The sequence below is a fragment of the Eurosta solidaginis genome, chromosome 5 (assembly GCF_040869045.1).
Source record: "Eurosta solidaginis isolate ZX-2024a chromosome 5, ASM4086904v1, whole genome shotgun sequence".
Lineage (NCBI taxonomy): Eukaryota > Metazoa > Arthropoda > Insecta > Diptera > Tephritidae > Eurosta > Eurosta solidaginis.
In genome coordinates, this window is record NC_090323.1 from 200,445,614 (window position 1) to 200,466,585 (window position 20,972).

Sequence of the window (20,972 nt, forward strand, 5' to 3'; positions counted from 1 at the left end):
TTCTCACGAGTGGTTAAACTCTTACATTATTGCCAAATCAACTAGGTATGTGCTGACAAGTTTTGTACGTGAGCTTAAGTTTTCTGTACCCCTTTAGCTAAAATCTTAGGCAATCGCATTAGGTAGAAAATTAAAGGTATACAACAAACTTCTTACTTGCTATTTGTTTCAGTCAGCGACAACGTATTTTCTTTTCACTTTTATCACCCTGTGCGTGGTGGTTTTGAAATTGAATAAATACCTTCGTACACAGTGACAGTGCTTTGCTTGCTTTTTGCTTTTATAGAGCAACACGCACACTTATATGTATGTAAATATAAACCGGCACACCAAACAATTGAGCTGCTTCTAAAAATATCCGCCATGCATTGTGTTCTTTTCACATTTTGCCTGAATATATTTTTTCCCTTGTATTATTGTGTAGTTTTTGGTGCATCAATTCTCAAGTTGTTTATTTAGGGTAGCGTACAAGTAGATTTTTTCGCATTTGGTTAAATATTGATTCGTAATTTTTGATCTTTTTGGAATTTATCTTGATGGGACCTTTATATTTAACATATAAAGTGTCCCGATAATAAATATATTCAGTGTAAATGTTTTAATCAGTAGCAAACTTGTTGGGAATTAAGTGATAAGTGGCCTTCATATGTCTAAATGCAAATATATCTTCTCAGTTAGTTACATTTTTTAATGTATAAATGCAGAAGAAATAAATTTTTTTATTTATGCTTACAAAGAATTTAGTTAAAATAATTAAACAAAAATTAATAGATATTTTTATTTATAAATTAACTAGGAAATATTAAATTGTAAACTAACTATATTCTGTGAAGTATACCGTTAGAGCGGGATGCAAATTGTGAGGAGCAACATCGATGTATTGACAAAATAAACATGGATGTTTTTTTTTTTCAGTAGAATTAAATCTTGGCAAAACTACGCGGCTCTAGTGGGCGGTGTGATATTTATAGTCGCCTGTTTTGTGGCATTAGCTCACACACCCCCAATTGGAGGAATTTTTAACCCTTACACGTTTATACGGAAACCGAGGTAGTAACAATAATTTTTTTGGATTGTGTCTTTTTATTTTGGTTTAGTTTAACATAAAATTGAAAAAAAAAAAATTTAAATTTTTATATTTATTTGTTTTCTCAAAGGAGACATACAATATGACTCTATATGCGAAAAAGTATACATGTTTTTGTTTCTAGAAAGAAAAGTAGTTACGCAGATTTCTTTTAATCCTAGAACACTAAACCCGGCCTTTGAGGTGACTGGATTATTTGTTTTCATGATATTTTACGATTAGTTGGAAATATCAAAACGTGGTTTTGTGTCAACTCAGTTGATTGCTGTATGAGCATATGAGTAGACGTTCGTTGATCTGTGTCTTTTTGTTTACCGTTATATACAGATCCTTGTTGCCTGAAAGGCGAAGTTTAGTATTAAAGGTAATTATTTTCGCCAGTTTTTCTTTAATTGTTCGTGCAATTTTGAGTATTTAAACAGTTTTTTTTTTTTAATTTTTGGAGATGTGTGTACCCGAATCCCAAATACAAAAGTGGCTGGAAGAACTGTCGATAGATGGCAGTGAAAATGAGGACAATGTGGAAGTGGAGGTTGATCATATGTGTGGTCACACAAGTTGCAGCCGTAAAACCAGGCGTTGGCCACTTTGCATGTTTTACGGCATGATAAACATGGCCGTGTTGAACAGCTATATTCTCTATGTTTCCAACTGCGAAGAACTTAAAATAAATCCCATGACTAGAAGAGATTTTATGAAACAGCTGAGCAATGATTTATTCCACGAGTGGTGCACTTTAAGACTCAATGAAAGACCTTCTATGCAGAAACGAACTCGTGAAGCCATAAATTTGTGTTTTTCCTCTTCTGAAAGCCAACAGACTAACACAGAACCCTAAATAAAAGAAGGAAAAAGATCCATCTGTAAATTTTTCCCACCAAAAAAGAGACGTATGACTAGTTAATATTGCGCTAAATGCAATAAATCATATTGCCTAGATCATAGATCACCAAATTGTTATGAATGTGATGTAAAAAAATACCTGATTTAATTTTTATGTACAAAGTCAAATACATATGATATAATATAACTTTTTATTTTTTATGAAAGTATGTACAAATACGTATAAGGATTGATTTTTTTTTTAAGTTTATGAATTGGAATAATATTTTTTTATTTAGTTTTAAAAATGATCTCTTTGCAAAAATAACAAAATAGTAAAAAAAGAGGTTTAGTGTTCTAGGGTTAAAATAAACACAAATTATGTTAAGAATAACAAACTTTCTGTTAAGTACTTTAATATAATAAATATTGGTGATATTCTGTAAAACAATTACGTTCTGAGGTGTAACATAAATCAACATTACATGTAGAGCAAGTGTTATTTGTGCGATAATCTACACGATTTTTTGCACACTGTACGCATCTTCTCCTGTTACCTGTTACCTTCTTCATTATATGTGAGGGTGTTCAGTACTTATAAGCTAGAGATATTCGCTTTTTGGTCATAACAACTGACTTCAAAGACCTTTGTCGAGATGTAAAACTGCCAATTAGCGACCGAGCTACTACCTCGCGAAATTCTAGAATTGAAATCAAACTTCCTTCGATGAGTTTAGCTTCGTGCAGCTTGCAATAAATTATATACGAATTATTCATAGCGATATCCAGCATGTCGAAAATTAGTCGTAGGTAGTATTTTATTTTAGCACGTTTTGTTTTTGGTCCATTAAATCGACCCCTCCCATATTTCTATTGTACTTTACAACAGCTTCAGGGCATGTTACACTCATCTGTGACTGTAAATGTCGGTATGGGAGATACAAAATTAGTCAATATAAATAAAGCTTTGTTATCCATCCATTTTATGAAAGAAACGCCATTGCTACTGGTCGTGAAAATGTCACCCCGTTTCTATTTGATCCTACTGTCCCACAAGCTTTTATATTCATTTTTGTCAATTGGTACTGAAGATTAGGAGAGTTGAAAAAATTATCAAAGTATAGTTCGCAACCTAAACCCTGTAATTTCTCACACAATTGCAACACCACCTATTCCCACAAACCGGTTTCAGGACCGCTATTTTTTCTTCCAGTATACAAGTCAAGCTGAAATAAATATCCCGTAGAAGAGTCTGCCTTGCACCATAATTTGAATCCCCATTTTATGGGCTTATTCTTTACATATTGTCTCATTATATTGTGACCTTTAAACTTAACCATATGTTCGTGTATTGCCTGGGTCTTGGTATTGCGCATAGAGCTTTGAAAAGTTCGATTGAAGTGCTCCAAAACGGGGCGTATTTTGAATGCTTCATCATAATTTAGATCGGTCCTACGCGGCTCTTTAGAATTGTCACTAAAATGCAAGTTTCTTCGTATTTCTCCGAAACGGCTTATAGTCATCATATTAGCAATGTAAGGAACCCCCACATCAATATCTGTAGACCAATAGTTCCGAAATGTAGGTAAGCAATGATAGCTCATTACATAGTTCATTCCGAAGAAAGCTTTCTCCTCTTCATTACTGATAGTAAAAGATCGGCCGTTTTGTTCAGCATAACGTATTGATTCAGGAACTATAATATTATCAATAAAGAATTCGAAGTCAGCAACCTTATCGAAAATGTTTACAGGAGTGAATTCCTCATCAGAAGTGCGGTTGCTATCAGCAATAAGAACCTTACCGAAATCGTATTTTTGTTCCTCCAGAAAATTATGGGGCAAATACGCATTTTTTCGCCAATTAAAAGTTGGGACACTAGCACTGGGTGGCTGGTTTTTAATTACATCATGCTCAAGAAGGGTTGAGCAAGGTTCAGTTTCAACGGCAGTTACCCCGACATCCAGATCTTGCGCTAAAAATGTTTGGTCCTCTTCATTAAGGAGCAAACCATACTCGTCGTCGCTGTTGTCAGCCATCAAGATTTCTATAATTTCTTCTTCACCCAACGGGAATTCTCTGGGTCAATTTAAAGACATTTTTGACACCAAAATATACGAAAATAATAGTGAAAACCTGAAATAATTACAAAGCATAAAATATTAATAGTTGAAAGGAAAAGTCTTCTTTGGTGCATTTTTTTGCTAAATTTTCATCACTTTTACGAAAAAACCAAAAGTGTGTAATAAAGTATTAATTTTACTTACCAGTGAGTATAAATCAAGTAAAAAATGATCGAGATATATTCTTTAGATAGAATTAAACAGTTCTAAATACTAAGGACTTGCTAAAGGGATTTCTGCTCCTTTGTCCACGAGTATTTACACACATAACGGTTTTTATCCATGTCGCCATCGGTAAAACTTAACAAGGTATAGACAAGTTTAAATAAAATGAAGTTAGAAGTGTTTTGGGTTGCCAGTATTGCTGCAAATGGTGAAAGTTTCTCGGGGACATATATGTCCCTTATGCGTCTAAGAGTTAAGAAAATTCGACCATAAAGGTATTGAGCTTTGCACACAGAATATATTTATTAACTTTGATTGGATGTTGTTGGTTGTACAGGTATAAAGGAATCGAGATAGATATAGGCTTCCATATATCAAAATCATCAGTATCGAAAAAAAAATTGATTGAGTCATGTCCGTCCGTCCGTCCGTTAACAAGATAACTTGAGTAAATATTGAGATATCTTCACCAAATTTGGTACACTGGCTTATCTGGACCCAAAATAGATTGGTATTGAAAATGAGCGAAATCGGCTGATAACCGCGCCCACTTTTTATATATATAGCATTTTGGAAAACACAAAAAATCTGATTATTTAGTAAATATACATAGAATGTTGAAATTTGACATGTGGACTGATATTGAGACTCTTGATAAAAAATTTTAAAATGGGCGTGACACCGCCCATTTATGATAAAATCAATTTTAGAAATATTATTAATCAAAAATCGTTAAACCTATCGTAACGAAATTCGGAAGAGAGGTTGCCTTTACTATATGGAATGCTTTGAAGAAAAATTAACGAAATCGGTTAAGGACCACGACCACGTATATAAAAGATTTTTAAAAGGGTCGTGGGCGAATAAAATAAGCTATATCTTTGCAAAAAAGAGCTTTATACCAATGGTATTTCATTTCCTAAGTCGATTTATAACAATAAATAGGATAAACTTCAAATTTAAAAAAATGGGCGAGGCGCCGCCCCTTTTATGACTAATTGCTTAGTCATCCTATGTTTTGGGAGCCATAACTCGAAGAAAAATTAACATATCGTAATGAAATTGTGTACACATATTTTCCTTATAGCAGAAAGTATGTCTAGTAAAAATGGACGGGATCGGTTAAAGACCCCGGCAACTTAGATATAAAACAAGTTTAAAAGGGTCGTAGGCTAGAATAATAAGCTATAACTTAGCAAAAAATAGTTTTGAATCAATGATATTTCATTTATAAAGTTTTATTTTAAGAGGAAATGGGGAGACGTTTTTTTAAACGGGCGGTGCTACGTGTTATGGAGAAAAGTAATTTATATGAAATTAAATGTGTAATTGAAGCTCACGCTGAGTATATAATGTTCGGTTACACCCGAACTTAGACACCTTTAAGCCCCCATTACTGATACTTAGCATAGACTTGACTTGACTTGGCGTAAACTTGGCAACTTAGCCACGATTACACTCCACTTGGCGCATAAAATCTGGCATCATAATCAGCGTTGGAAGCAAAAGTTTTCTTTGGTGCATATAGGGACACCCGCGTCCCTTTGCATTTTTTTGCTAAATTTTCATCACTTTTACGAAAAAACCAAAAGTATGTAATAAAGTATTAATTTTACTTACCAGTGAGTATAATTCAAGTAAAAAATGATCGAGGTATATTCTTTAGATAGAATTAAACAGTTCTAAATACCGAGGACTTGCTAAAGGGATTTCTGCTTCTTTGTCCACGAGTATTTACACACATAACGGTTTTTATCCATGTTGCCCTCGGTAAAACTTAACAAGGTATAGACAAGTTTAAATAAAATGAAGTTAGAAGTGCTTTGGGTTGCCAGTATTGCTGCAAATGGTGAAAGTTTCTCGGGGACATATATGTCCCTTATGCGTCTAAGAGTTAATAAAATTCGACCATAAATGTATTGTGCTTTGCACACAGAATATATTTATTAACTTTGATTGGATGTTGTTGGTTGTACAGGTATAAAGGAATCGAGATAGATATTTCATATATCAAAATCATCAGTATCGAAAAAAATTGATTGAGTCATGTCCGTCCTTCCGTCCGTTAACACGATAACTTGAGTAAGTATTGAGATATCTTTACCAAATTTGGTACACTGGCTTATCTGGACCCAAAATAGATTGGTATTGAAAATGAGCGAAATCGGATGATAACCGCGCCCACTTTTTATTTATATAGCATTTTGGAAACACACAAAAAACCTGATTATTTAGTAAATACACCCAGAATGTTAAAATTTGACATGTGGATTGATATTGAGACTCTTGATAAAAAATTTTAAAATGGGCGTGACACCTCCCACTTGTGATAAAATCAATTTTACAAATATTATTAATCAAAAATCGTTAAACCTATCGTAACAAAATTCGGCAGAGAGGTTGCCTTTACTATAAGGAATGCTTTGAAGAAAAATTAACGAAATCGGTTAAGGACCACGACCACGTATATAAAAGATTTTTAAAAGGGTCGTGGGCGAATAAAATAAGCTATATCTTTGCAAAAAAGAGCTTTATACCAATGGTATTTCATTTCCTAAGTCGATTTATAACAATAAATAGGAAAAACTTCAAATTTAAAAAAATGGGCGAGGCACCGTCCCTTTTATGACTAATTGCTTAGTCATCCTATGTTTCGGGAGCCATAACTCGAAGAAAAATTAACATATCGTAATGAAATTGTGTACACATATTTTCCTTATGGCAGAAAATATTTCTAGTAAAAATGGACGGGATCGGTTAAAGACCCCGGCAACTTAGATATAAAACAAGTTTAAGAGGGTCGTAGACTAGAATAATAAGCTATAACTTAGCAAAAAATAGTTTTTAATCAATGATATTTCACATATCAAGTATTATTTTAAGAGCTAATGGGGAGACACTTTTTTTAAACGGGCGGTGCCACGTGTTATGTAGAAAAGTATGTTATATGAAATTAAATGTGTAATTGAAGCTCACGCTGAGTATATAATGTTCGGTTACACCCGAACTTAGACACCTTTACTTGTTATTTATTGTTTTATTCAATTCCGTCTGAGACCAAACATTTACTTATATACATACATATAAGATGTTTGTTAAGCAATTCATTCAAATAAGACCACGTGTCAATATATATACATGTATAACAGAAATTATAATAAGAAAACAGAAAAAACTGAGATCAGACAAAAGGCCAAAAATTCACTTAAAATTTTTCATATTTGTACTCATCGTATATAAATACATACGTACATTACGAATTTATTAATTAGAATGTACATACAATTCGATAAACAATTCATTGAAAACAGGCAGCATGGTTATGCATATAGCTTAATGTGAAAATGTGCTAAGTCACTTTTTTTGAAAAATTGTATTTTAATGCAGTTTTAAAACTGAATTCAAAATACATCGATCACAAGAAAAAAATATTTAAATTTTAAATTGCTGTTTGCAATGATGTGTAAATGTGCTAAGTCGTCAACAGTTCAAGAAAATGTGCTAAGTCAACCACTCAATAGTATCAATCTGTAAAACTAGACATTTCTTTGTGTGCGCATTTTATTTACTTATTTAATTCATTAACGGCTGAATTCTGTAATTCAGTCTCATCTCAAGTCTCTAAATTTGAGTTTTTCCTTTAGATACAATTTTTGTGACTTCAGATGATTTCCGTATTCAGTAAACGAAAGATAAAAACAATTCACCATATCAACGAAATTCACCATAAAGACAATTTACGCACACATTTAACAAATAATATAGCATTGCATTTTGTCAACATTTCAGTGAATAGTATTGTAGGTAAGGTTGCGAAAGTGCCGTTGACAATTTTGTGTAGAAAATCCCAAAGTGTGTAGGTTCGAATATCAGATGCACCACATATAGATTTCAAATTTTTTTTTAAAGTATTTTCTGTTTTTTAATTTTTTCTTTGCTTATTTTAATTTGAGTAATAAAAAAACAGATTTAAGTTCAGCTGTAAGTCTAAACGTACATGCTTTGTTTTTGTTGTATTAACTATAAAGACACTCCCCGATGTTGATGGTCCTTTGCCGCTTATAGATCCCGTACGTTCCGGTAACAAAGCACTATTAAGGTACTAGTCCGATCATCTCGGGAACGATTTATATGACCACATTAAACCTTCTAGGCCATCCCGTCCTCCCATCCCCTAGTTCCATGAGGAACTTGGGGCGCCAGAGCCTCGGCTGTCAATTAAACAGAATTCGCCGCGGGTAGGTGAAGTTGCCAATTGGGTTGGAGAAGCTATATATTGCGCTGAAAACCCCTTGAGAAGGTCGCCTACACAACACCTTGAAATTGGATTCAATTGAGGCATACCTTTGGTGTTTGATAAATGCTTTGCGCTGACCATAATCTACTTCAGTCCTTACATGTCGATAACTACATGATTTGTTACAGACTAGTTAAAAATTGAAAACAATTCAAGCTTAAACTTAAGTCTTCTCATGAGTGCTTAAACTCATACATTATTGCCAAACTTTTAAATCAACTAGGTATGTGTTGAAAAGTTATATACATGAGCGAGCTTAAGTTTTCTGTACCCCTTTAGCCAAAGAGGATAGATATAATAAGAGCCGTCACTCGTTATTTTTTAGGCATTTACTCCATGTAAACTGTGAGGTAGTCGCTACTTTTTTTGGGAGAGATGTTTATAAATGTCTTCTATACATTTTCATGGGGTATTTGTGTTTATTTTTCCGACTGTATTTAATTAATTGTTTAATTCTCTTTCCAAAAATCACGTTTGCATAAAGTGTCGAACACCGCATGGATAAATGGGATATAATTCAAAAATAAATTTTTTTGATTTCCAGCGAGCTACTCGCCACAAAATAACAGTGCGACTCTTATTATATCTATCCTCTTTACTTTAGCTAAAATCTTAGGCAATGGTATTAGCAAAGAGGATAGATATAATAAGAGCCGTCATTCGTTATTTTGTGGCGAGTAACTCGCTGGAAATCAAAAAATGCATGCGGAATGTTTTCTGTGAGGGACATATTTGAATTGCCTCCCAGTTATCCATGCGGTTTTGCCACTTTATACAAACGTGATTTTGGGAAAGAGAATTAAAGAATTAATTAAATACAGTCGGAAAAATAAACACAAATACCCCATGAAAATGTATAGAAGACGTTTATAAACATGTCGCCCAAAAAAAAGTAGCGACTACCTCACAGGTTACATCGAGTAAATGCCTAAAAAATAACGAGTGACGGCTCTTATTATATCTATCCTCTTTGGTATTAGGTAAAAAATGAAAGGTATACTACTTTCTGCTATTTGTTTCAATCAGCAACAACGTATATTCTTTTCACTTCTATCACCCTGTGCGTGGTAGTTTTGAAATTTAATAAATACCTTCGAACACAGTGACAGTGCTTTGCTTGCTTGTTGCTTTTATAGAGCAACACACTGTCTTATATGTATGTAGATATAAACCGCGACATCAAACAATTCAGTTGCTTCTAAAAATATCCACCATTCATTGTGTTCTTTTCACATATTCATGAACATATTTTTGTCGCTTGTATTCTTGTGTAATTTTTGGTGCAGCAATTCTCAAATTGTTTATTTAGGCTGGCGTACAAGTACATTTTTTCGCAGTTAAAAAATTATTGATTCTAAATTTTTGATCTCTTTGGAATTTATCTTGGTGGGACCCTTATGTTTTACATATTGAGTGTCCCGATAATAAATACATTCAGTATAATTATTTTAGGAGTTTAACGCAAGTTTACATACCAATAGAGTTGTACATTTTCGTGCCTTTCAGAGATTCAAGACTTTTTCGTATGAACGAACAATTTGTTCTTTTTGTTCATTTGTTTTTTTTTTTTTTTCGAGAAAATTTGTTCACTGCTGTTCACACCCGCGAAAAAAACCACCAACTATATATGTGGGTGTGTATGCAGCAATGCTTTGTGTAGGCATATGAATAGAATAAATCAATGCGGAACGATACAAGGTGGAAGCATGGGACAGCTGATTATAAACTTTTTTTTATTTGATTTGATACATCAACTTCCGGCGCAGTACGATTTTGACATTTGTCCATCGAATTTACAAAAACAAAGTACATGGAAATTTCATTTATGTTTGTACATGTCACCATGCTGCCACCTTGTATCGTTCCGCCGTGGAATAAATAAGTTAATATATATATGTATAATTAACTTCAAAAAAAGTTACAAATTTCAGAGGATCCAGGAAATTGAAAGAGTACAGACAAAAATTGTAAATATGAACTTTTCAAGTTTAAGAAATGTAATAATTAGTTTCTTACAAAACATGTTTTTCATAAATAGTCCATACATATATTGTTGTAGCAGTGCCACACACAAAGATGACCACATATATCTGACTCATGGACATTCGTGCTCACTGTGAATTTCTGCGTATGTATGTATGAATTTACAATATTCGCGAACGAGAAGAGGGAAAGAATAACATTAGATAAAACGAACTAAAAGAACAAATAGAACCGAAATCGAAGATCTAGTTCACTTGTTCAGTTCAGATACCCGGTCAATTGAACAAGTTCAGAACGAAACGACCCAACTCTACATGCCAACCTAATAAAACCGCACTGCGTTTTTTTAGCGCACGCAAACAACCAGCGTTTTTTGCCCGAACCCAAATAAGCATGCGTTGCGACAATGTAAAGCATGTGTGCAAACGTCAAATCTAATAAATGTAACGCAGAACAAAAATTGTAAATCGAGTTAGGTTTTCACGCAGCAAATTACAGCACTAACTTCAAGTCATTTGCAAACAAACAACTCTGTATGTACAAAAAAAATTAAAATTTTTCGAAGAAAATATATAGTTTAGTTGTTTTGTTGCCGAGCACAATTTGCCATTTCCAATTACAGCCGCGACACATAAGCAATTTTTCATATAGATGAGTTTAACACAAGCTTATGCATTATGAGTAGATTGCACGTATTTTTATGGAGAACGGTAGAATGAGCGACACTGGCGCCATCTGATAATGAAAAGTAACCAACTCTCCAATTTTGTTCCAATAAAATCATAAGAAGAAGAATTTGACATTTGCTTTGGCTGCCACCGTGGTGTGATGGTAGCGTGTTCCGCCTATCACACCGTATGCCCTGGGTTCAACTCCCGTGCAAAGCAACATCAAAATTTTAGAAATAAGATTTTTCAATTAGAAGAAAATTTTTCTAAGCGGGTCGCCCCTCGGCAGTGTCTGGCAAGCGCTCCGATTGTATTTCTGCCATGAAAAGCTCTCAGTGAAAACTCATCTGCCTTGCAGATGCCGTTCGGAGTCGGCATAAAACATGTAGGTCCCGTCCGGCCAATTTGTAGGGAAAAATCAAGAGGAGCACGACGCAAATTGGAAGAGAAGCTCGGCTTTAGATCTCTTCGGAGGTTATCGCGCCTTACATTTATTTATTTTTTTTTTTTGGCTAAGGGTGTTACACTTTGCAAGTGAAATTATTTTTCCCACTGGTTGGTAAATTTTATAACATTTTTCGCAAGTAAAACTACAATATAAGAAATGAATATGACACAAAATATGTTAGCAAGTATTTTTGTTGTATAGGGAGAATGTTTACAACAGTGCTTCGTGAAATTTTGAATGTGAATGGACAAGGCGAAATAAACTTAAATTGCCAAGTCTGAAATTCCTTCATATTTACAAACGCAACATCTTGGTTGATTGTGGCGATGTTATTGGAATGCGTAAGCTTGTGTTAAACGCCTCTTTATGAAAAATGTCTTTGTGTCACGGCCTTTATGGATCAATTAAATATGCTGATGGAAAATAGCATAAAATTGTGAACAAATTTTGCATCAATAGAATTAAAGCACAGAAAATAATAACTCAAATAACAGGGCCAGACAATTATAAATCCATAATTTCATTTTGTCAGAAGAATTAGTACTCTTTAATAATAGATGAAACGACTGATATATGTATGTATATCAAAAAATTTGGCAATTGCGATTCGAATTTTTGATAAAAAGTGCATTGATAGATTTTTAGATTTGATACCTTTGACCGATAGTAGCGCGGAGGGTATTTTTAATGTCATTATTAAATCTTTGAAAGACCATTCAATACCACTTGAAAACATGATTGGTTTCACTGCCGACAATTGATCGGTTATTATGGGAGCAAAAAGCGGACCACAAGGAAGACTGAAGCAAGTTCTTCCAAATCTGCATGTTAATGGATGTGTTTGTCACATTTTAAATTTAGCTTCAATGGCCGCTTGTGATGTATTTCCCAACAAGATTTATACATTTTTAAAAGACGTAAACTATCATTTTTAACACGCTTTTATTAGCTTGGCCTGTATGTAACGGAATCTTTGAGCTTAATTTTCACCGGTTTCTAGAAATCGGATTAATTTGAAACTTTGCATACGTATCAAGGACCGATGACAATGTATTAATGTATTGGTGTGGTGACATATGGTCAATGGCCATAAGGTCAATTGGCCTTATTACCACTTTGAATGGCCATAAGTTTGATTGAAACTTTGCACACATATCAAGGCTCGATGACAATGCATTAATGTGATGGTGTGGTGACATCAGGTCAACGGCCATAAGGTCAATTGGCCTTATTACCACTTTGAATGGCCATAAGTTTGATTGAAACTTTGCACACATATCAAGGCTCGATCACAATGCATTAGAGTGATGGTGTGGTGACATAAGGTCAACGGCCATAAGGTCAAATGTCCTTATTACCACTTTGAATGGCCATAAGTTTGATTGAAACTTTGCAAACGTATCAAGGGTCGATGACAATGCATTAATGTGATGGTGTGGTGACATAAGGTCAACGGCCATAAGGTCAATTGGCCTTATTACCACTTTGAATGGCCATACGTTTGATTGAAACTTTGCACACGTATCAAGGCTTGATGACAATGCAATAATGTGATGGTGGGGTGACATAAGGTAAACGGACATAAGGTCAATTGAACTTATGACCACCCCAAATGGCCATAGATTTGAAACCTTGCACATAATGCGAAAAACACATTCCTTTATTAATGATAGAAGTAGATGCATGGCACGTCTACGAAAGAGCATACTGGAGCCCTTTTTTAACACGCTTTTTTTAGCTTGGCCTGTATGTAACGGAATCTTTGAGCTTAATTTTCACCGGTTTCTAGAAGTCTGATGAATTTGAAACTTTCCATACGTATCAGGGACCGATGACAATGCATTAATGGGGTGGTGTGGTGACATAAGATCAACGGACATAAATAAAGTCAATTGGCCTTATTACCACTTTGAATGGCCATAAGTTTGATTGAAACTTTGCACACGTATCAAGGCTCAATGACAATGCATTAATGTGATGATGCGGTGACATAAGGTCAAATTGGCCTTATTACCACTTTGAATGGCCATAAGTTTGATTGAAACTTTGCACACGGGCCAAGGCTCGATGACAATGCATTAATGTGATGGTGTGGTGACATAAGGTCAACGGCCATAAGGTCAATTGGCGTTATTACCACTTTGGAAGGCCGTATGTTTGATTGAAACTTTGCTTACGTATCAAGGCTCGATGGCAATGCATTAATGTGATGGTCTGGTGACATAAAGTCAACGGCCATAAGATCAATTGGCCTTATTACCACTTTGAGTAGCCATAGGTTTGATTTAAACTTTGCACACGTATCAAGGCTGGATGACAATGCATTAATGTGATGGTGTGGTGACATAAGGTCAACGGCCATAAGGTCAATTGGCCTTATTACGACTTTGAATGGCCATAAGTTTGGTTGAGACTTTGCATACGTATCAAGGCTCGATGACAATGCATTAGGGCGATGGTGTGATGACATAGGGTCAACGGCCATAAGGTCAGTTGGCGTTATTACCACTTTGAAAGGCCATAAGTTTGAAACTTTGCACACGTATCAAGGCTCGATTAAAGTGCATTAATGTGATGGTGGGGTGACATAAGGTTAACGGACATAAGGTCAATTGAACTTATGACCACCCCAAATGACCATAGATTTGAAACCTTGTATATAATGCGAAAAACGTATTCCTTTATTAATGACACATCTACGAAAGAGCATACTGGAGCCCTTTTTAACACGGTTTTATTAGCTTGGCCTGTGTCTATCTATGTATCTATGTCCATGGATGTATGTAACGGAATCTGGAGTGGAGCCGAGAGCCCCGGTAATGCAGAGCTCCGAACTCCGTTGCACCTTTTGAAGTATTTTAAGAGAGGTACTTTTAGCTAGTGCAGGCCACCAGACCAAGGCACCATAAAGAAGAATCGGGCGCAAAATTGCTGTGTAAATCCAGTAGGTCACCTTAGGAATCCCCAGGAGGTGTCAATTGCCCTCTTGCAGGTAAACAGCTCTGCTGATGCCTTTTTGGATCGCTCCACTATATGGGCACTCCATAATTGCTTCCTATCCAGAATGACTCCCAAATACTTGACTTGAACGCTAAACGCTAAGAACGTACCCCCAATTCTTGGCGGTGTAAGATTTGGTCATTTGTACCTCCTCGTGAAGAGGACAAGCTCGGTTTTATCCGAGTTGACTTCCAAACCTTTGGCGGGTTGTACTCCTGGAGCAGCTCCAGGATGTCAGCTGGGTCAGTTGGCGTCACTGGAATCCAGGCTCTAGCCCTTGGTCGTGAGGGGATATCACGCGCCTCCACTACCTTGAGGTGCGCGCCCGGATATACCACCCCTATCAGCGTGACGGCGGCCCTATAGAGGTTTACTGACCTGGCGTCGTCACAGGCAATTAGCTTGACATTGCCCATTGCCCTGGAACCACCCTGCATCGGTGTAAGATGGCGGTGGACCAGGGTTGTTTTTCTTAACCTTAACGGCCACCGTAGCGAGCGCGGCATCGATCCACTTCCACTGTTGTTTCGGGATGCTGCCATCTTCGTTGCTCTCGTCTATAATGCCAATGATCTGCCGACCCTTGGCAATTTCGGCGAAAGACCGCGTCCAGCCTCCCTGCGTTTTGGCCCATTTCGGTGTCGTGGGGTTGGATTCATCCATGGACCGCTGGCGTTTCGAGGTTTCATCACTCTCGACTAAAACTTTTAAAATGACTTGAACTAAAAAATTAAAAATAAATAATAGTTTAAAAAACTAAAAAACACGCTTTTATAGCAAACCGAACTAAAAAATAGAAAATAATTTTCAATTAAAAAGAGTTTATGTAACAGTAGTATAAGGTCAAACAATCGTTTACATTTAATCACCACAAAATAAAATTATAATAAAATTTAGGTTATTAACAGAATAGTTTAATTCACAGTAAAAAGCGTGGGGTAAAAAGCGATATTGAATGTTACAATCATTCTATTGGCAACTATCTGAGAGGAAAGATATGAAATGTAGTCAAACGCACCCCACGCTTTTTACTGTGAATTAAACTATTCTGTTAATAACTTAAATTTTATTATAATTTTATTTTGAGGTGATTAACTATAAACGATTGTTTGACCTTCTACTACTGTTATATAAACTCTTTTTAATTGAAAATTATTTTCTATTTTTTAGTTCGGTTTGCTATAAAAGCGTATTTTTTAGTTTTTTTAAACTATTATTTATTGTAACAGCCCCTTTAGGAGGGCAGACTTTCAGAGTTTTCAAGAACATTCCGGTACAGAAATACATGCTATACTAAAGTACGCCTCCACAAGGTGGCTTTCTAGAAAAGCAGTCATAGAGCAATGGGATACCCTCAAGTATTATTTAAATCTTTACGTATTCGAAAATAAACGCAGTAATCAAAATATTAATCTTATATCTGAAATTTTTCAAAGTCCTATTTATAAAGTATATTTTACATTTCTTTCTTATATTTTGAATGAAATAAATAATGTAAATATAGAAATGCAGTCTGAAGATATTCGCATACCTTTACTTACTACCAAATTAAAAATTTTATAAAAAAATCTTATTTAGACTCCAGTCCTATTTGGATGTTAAATATTGATTCAGACGAAAATCACTGAACCCCAGATGAAATTTACTGCGGTGCTAATGTGGATATTATTCTATCAAACAACCTTTTCGAAAAAGATGACGTTTTTTTGGTCCTTTATTAAAGAAAGTAAATTTGAATGATAAAACTTTGTTGTGTGCTGCAAAGCTTTCACCAGAAAGTATTTCAAGCGGTGAAACAAATAGTATTGTACCTTTAGTTATGGACTTGTTGCCGAAATCTGAATTTGATAAAATATAGAAAATTAATTCTGGATTTAGAACATTAGCAGAGAATGAGAGCCTTAAAAAATTTGGGAAGAATTAAGATCAGTTAAAACTAAATTAAATGCGCAAATGTTTTCCAATATTTATAGAATAGTTCAAGGCATATTGTCGATTCCACATTCTTCCACAAACGTAGAAAGGACATTTTCTATACAAAATTTAATTAAAACTAAGTGTAGAAATAGACTTCAAATGAACACAGTTTCCAATTTAATAAAAACTAAAGACTTGATGAAATCAGCTAATAATAGTTGTCATAATATACATAGATAGAAGAAGAAGAACTGTTAATGTAGTGATTGAAACAATTGGCAATTTGAAAAAACAACCTAATTCGATTTAGGATAATGGCGATACATAGACCCTTATCTGAAAAGCTAGCCACAATTCACCATTGTAACTTCCTATATTTTGTAGCAGCCATTTCGCGCTAGGGCAATGAGTAAGTAACACAGGGAGATCTGTAACGGATTTCTGTTATGAAGCCAGAATATCACTTTTATCCTAACTCGAATTAGGTTGTTTTTTTTTTTTTAAATTGCCACAGGAATGTTTTTGCATTGAATGCAGCTGTTATTTTTTTTTTAATATTAATTTTTTGTTCCTTACTGGTACTCAATATTCCCTGTTATACCTACTACCTTTAGTTTGTGTTAAAAAGTTTCCTGACTAAAAACAGTTTTTGGATAAAGAAGCAGAATATAACTCTAGTTTGGTTGAAATTCGCATCCGAAAACTTTTGGTACATTTTTGGATGATTTGGTACATTTTTTTTCCTCGTTTGGTACAAAATGAAAAAATCCATTTATCATCCCTGATGCCAACCTAATAAAACCGCACTGCGTTTTTTTAGCGCGCGCAGACAACCGGCGTTTTTTGCCCTAACCCAAATAAGCATGCGTTGCGACAATGTAAAGCATGTGTGCAAACGTCAAATCTAATAAATGTAACGCAGAACAAAAATTGTAAATCGAGTTAGGTTTTCACGCAGCAAATTCAATTTGGGTTGCTCTCATACAAGTTGTATGTGCATGAGAAATTTTTGACAGAAAATGACTTGCGTGCGTTTATATTAGGTTGGCTTGTTAAATGTCTTTAAAACTGTAAAGAACACATCATATGGATTTACAAAGTCAGTGGCACCAATGGTGCGATATAGCAAATTGGCATTCAGGCGGCTTCTTCGTCAACATGGCGTAAAATTGGCATTGACACCAATAATCATTGCTGATTCATTTATAAATAGTAAAAAGGCGCGTGATAATGAATTTACCACAAGTTTAGAGGACATTCCTTGAATATCATAATTCACTGTGTGCGATGCGCATGAATTCTCCTTACCAGCCCAGTTAATATATCCATATGTTGATGGCATGGATTTGAATTGTGGCTGTCCGCAATCATGGGCAATTACTAAAGCAAAAGATTCACAACTTGAAAAAATGTAAATGTACAGGAGAGAAGGAAAACGGTTTATGTGAAAACGTCTGTAATGTTATACTGAAATCCAGTTTTACAAAGAAGGATACCTTCATTATAAAATGAATTGACGAAATTTGTTGTAATTATTTGTTTACGGACAAAATATATAGCAATTTTGAATTATGACTATTTTTAAGAAAACTTACTACTCGTACATTCACAATTATTTCATCAAAAAGGCATATTTCACAATAATACAAGCAACTTTACTCACTATTTACCTATAAAAAGACACAATTTTAATTAATACACAACAAAGTTAAAGGTTTTTTGCAACAAGATAGTCAGAATTTAAAATAATACACTTTATGCGTAAAAAAAACTGTTCACTTGTTCTTAAGCACATTGACACAACTAAAAATAGTACTCTTTAGTTGATAGAGCGCGAGCGATGCAATCAACACCAAAACTGGCATAACGGTAATTTTCGAGTTAAAGAAGAAAATAATGGCAACGAAATTTAAGGGGCAGTTAGAGATGTGTACTGTGAATTGGTTTATGGAAAAAAACCGATTTTGAAAAATTTTAAGTTGTGACTCTTTTGTAGTTAGTGTGCGATATGTCTGTAGTCTGCTGAGACATCCAGAACTGGTGAAAGATATTATAGAAACTACAAGGCGTGTGCTACCAAACAACTTTAACATATCGACAAAATTACGCTGATTAAATGGTGGTGGAGAGCAATCAGTACGATCTACAGTGGAACTGGTACGTCAACTAGAAAAATGTGGTGCGACATTTTTAACATTACATGGACAAAACATGTGGCAGAAGGTATCAGATCCTCTTAATATTCCCGCTATGTCTGAATTAAAGAAATTCATCAAAAAACCACTTATTGTTAATAGCAATGTTCGCACATAGCAAGACGCTAAAAATGTGCATGCGCAAACACAGGCTGATGGTGTAATGGCAGAACGAGGTTTACTTTCAAATCATACACTTTCTAACGAACACTGCGGGGAAGCCGAAACATCACACATATTCAATGATCACATACATATTCAATGCTTTCATCACTATCATTATGTGGAGCAGTCATATGAAAGGGAAGCTGAGCTTGGAGTTCAACAATTTTACGAGCAAGCAACAAATATTTGAATTTTTTGAGGAACGTTATAATAAATAAATAAACTAAAGCCCCGCACAGAATCGTATAGTAAGTAGTCCTTTGGAATATACTAAGTGTATATATCCACAACTAAAATATGACGGGGTGCAAGTTAATAAATGATCAGATGCGCTCACTTGGAATGAGAATCGGATGGTAAATTGTTCAATGAATTCAAAGATAAGGTGTCGGCGCCTAATGATTTTGAATTAGAAGGCAGCTTTTTCACACTACTATACTGATAATTACTTAATGTATTGAGCGAATAAAAATATGTTAAAAGAGAAGCTAAACTTATGTAAATAATAAACATCGAGTAAAATAAAGTTTTTTACAGAATCTGTCTTAAATTTAAGGACTCACCATTAGGTTTGGTTTAGCTGATGGTGTCAATTGTGTTAAAAACCTTTGTTCTAATCTGAAAAATCCCCTAAGAAATTATAACCTATGTTATTGGCACCTAAGGAGTAGAAGGTTCAATGTGGTTGTTGTTGTTGTTGTTGTTCTTGTAGCAGTGCTTCGTGGTGTTCTGGGGAAGTAGCGGTCCTGAGGGAAGTATTTTGGCAGGCCTTTATTTTCTTCCAGTGAGTAACCTTTAGGCTTTGCGACCATATCGGGGACGCGTAAGATGCAATCTGCCGGCCAATTGCTTCGTAAATGGTAATGAGCGTTTCTTTTTTCTTCACCCCAAGTGCTGCGGGCATGAGATTAGAGAATTTTATTACGGCTCTGGATTTTATGTACAACTGCGTCCTCGCCTAAATGCAGACTCTGATCGAACGCCACATCCAGTATTTTTGGTTGTAAGACAGTAGCGTAATGCCATCGACGTGGATGTTCAATACCGTCGACATTTGCCGTGTCCAAGTTGTAAATAAGGTCACCGTTGATTTGGTGGATGACGATGTCAGGTTTCGCGAGGCTATAAAACTGAAGAGATCACGGAGTTAGTTGATTATTTTATTGCATAGCTCATTATTGGGTGGGCCAGGACCGGTGGCCATTATCGTGCAGTAATCAGCGTAGGATACTATGGTGACTCCTTCTGATGGTGAAGATATATAATTTGGGATCCACCTTTTGAGACATGAAGAATGGGAGGACCGTTCCAAGTGTTGAAATAACGTGCCATGGTTAACTGTATCAAAAGCTTTTCATAAGTCTAGAGGTATGAGTACTGTTCTATGGTGGGGTTTTTGAATCAATCCGCAATTCATCTGCGTGTTGATGGCTTTTAGCGCGGTGGTTGCGCTATGTAGTTTTCGAAAACCATGCTGATGATTGGCAAGACGCAAGTTTACAGTGAAATGGGGGTTGGGGGGCAGAATGGATTCAAGTGTCTTGGATACTAGCGATAGGAGAGATATCGGACGATAAGAATCTCCTATGTTGTTAGCTGGTTTCCCACGCCGTATGTCGTCGGGGTCTACTTCTTTAGATGGTGTAGCATGAACGATGGCATCTTCAACCTCTTTGGCTGTGATGGTAATTAGGAACACCCTGGGTTTATGCTTGTGTACGCGTCCTTTGGCTCGCCGTTTCACATTATCAAACATAGAATGCATTACTTACCTATTGTCGTCAGAAAGCGCTCGCACATTTTTTTGAAACTAACAGCACTTTATCGCTGAATGCGATGGATATTTTGTCGTTGTGCTTAGTTGGGTTCAATAGGGACCTTACGGTAGACCATAGCTTACCCACACCGGCAGAGAGGTTACAATTCTTAATCTGTCTGATGCCTTGGTTAATATCCCTTATTTGGGGGCCGCCAGAGTCGTGCTATCTTATAAGCCCACGTTCTCTCACTAGAGTTGCGGTATCCGCTGGATTCTTCCGGCGGGAATAAAATGAGTCGACGCAGATTCGAAGACCTTGCGGATAGCATGCTCACCTTGATGG

The 20,972-nt window shown here is 35.5% G+C and overlaps 1 protein-coding gene, 2 non-coding genes and 1 pseudogene across 18 annotated transcripts in view; all 4 read left to right on the plus strand.

Annotated features, from left to right (window-relative positions):
* The window catches only part of Eip63E (cyclin dependent kinase Eip63E), a 733,437-nt gene that overhangs the window by 620,728 nt on the left and 91,737 nt on the right, over positions 1 to 20,972 (plus strand). The gene's annotated exons all lie outside the window — the stretch shown is intronic.
* LOC137234102 (U7 small nuclear RNA) lies at positions 507 to 572 on the plus strand. Its single transcript, XR_010947693.1, has one exon. It is a non-coding gene; the product is annotated as a U7 small nuclear RNA (small nuclear RNA).
* On the plus strand, positions 5,842 to 19,088 carry LOC137252965 (tRNA-dihydrouridine(20a/20b) synthase [NAD(P)+]-like; annotated as a pseudogene).
* Positions 9,851 to 9,916, plus strand: LOC137234101 (U7 small nuclear RNA). Its single transcript, XR_010947692.1, has one exon. It is a non-coding gene; the product is annotated as a U7 small nuclear RNA (small nuclear RNA).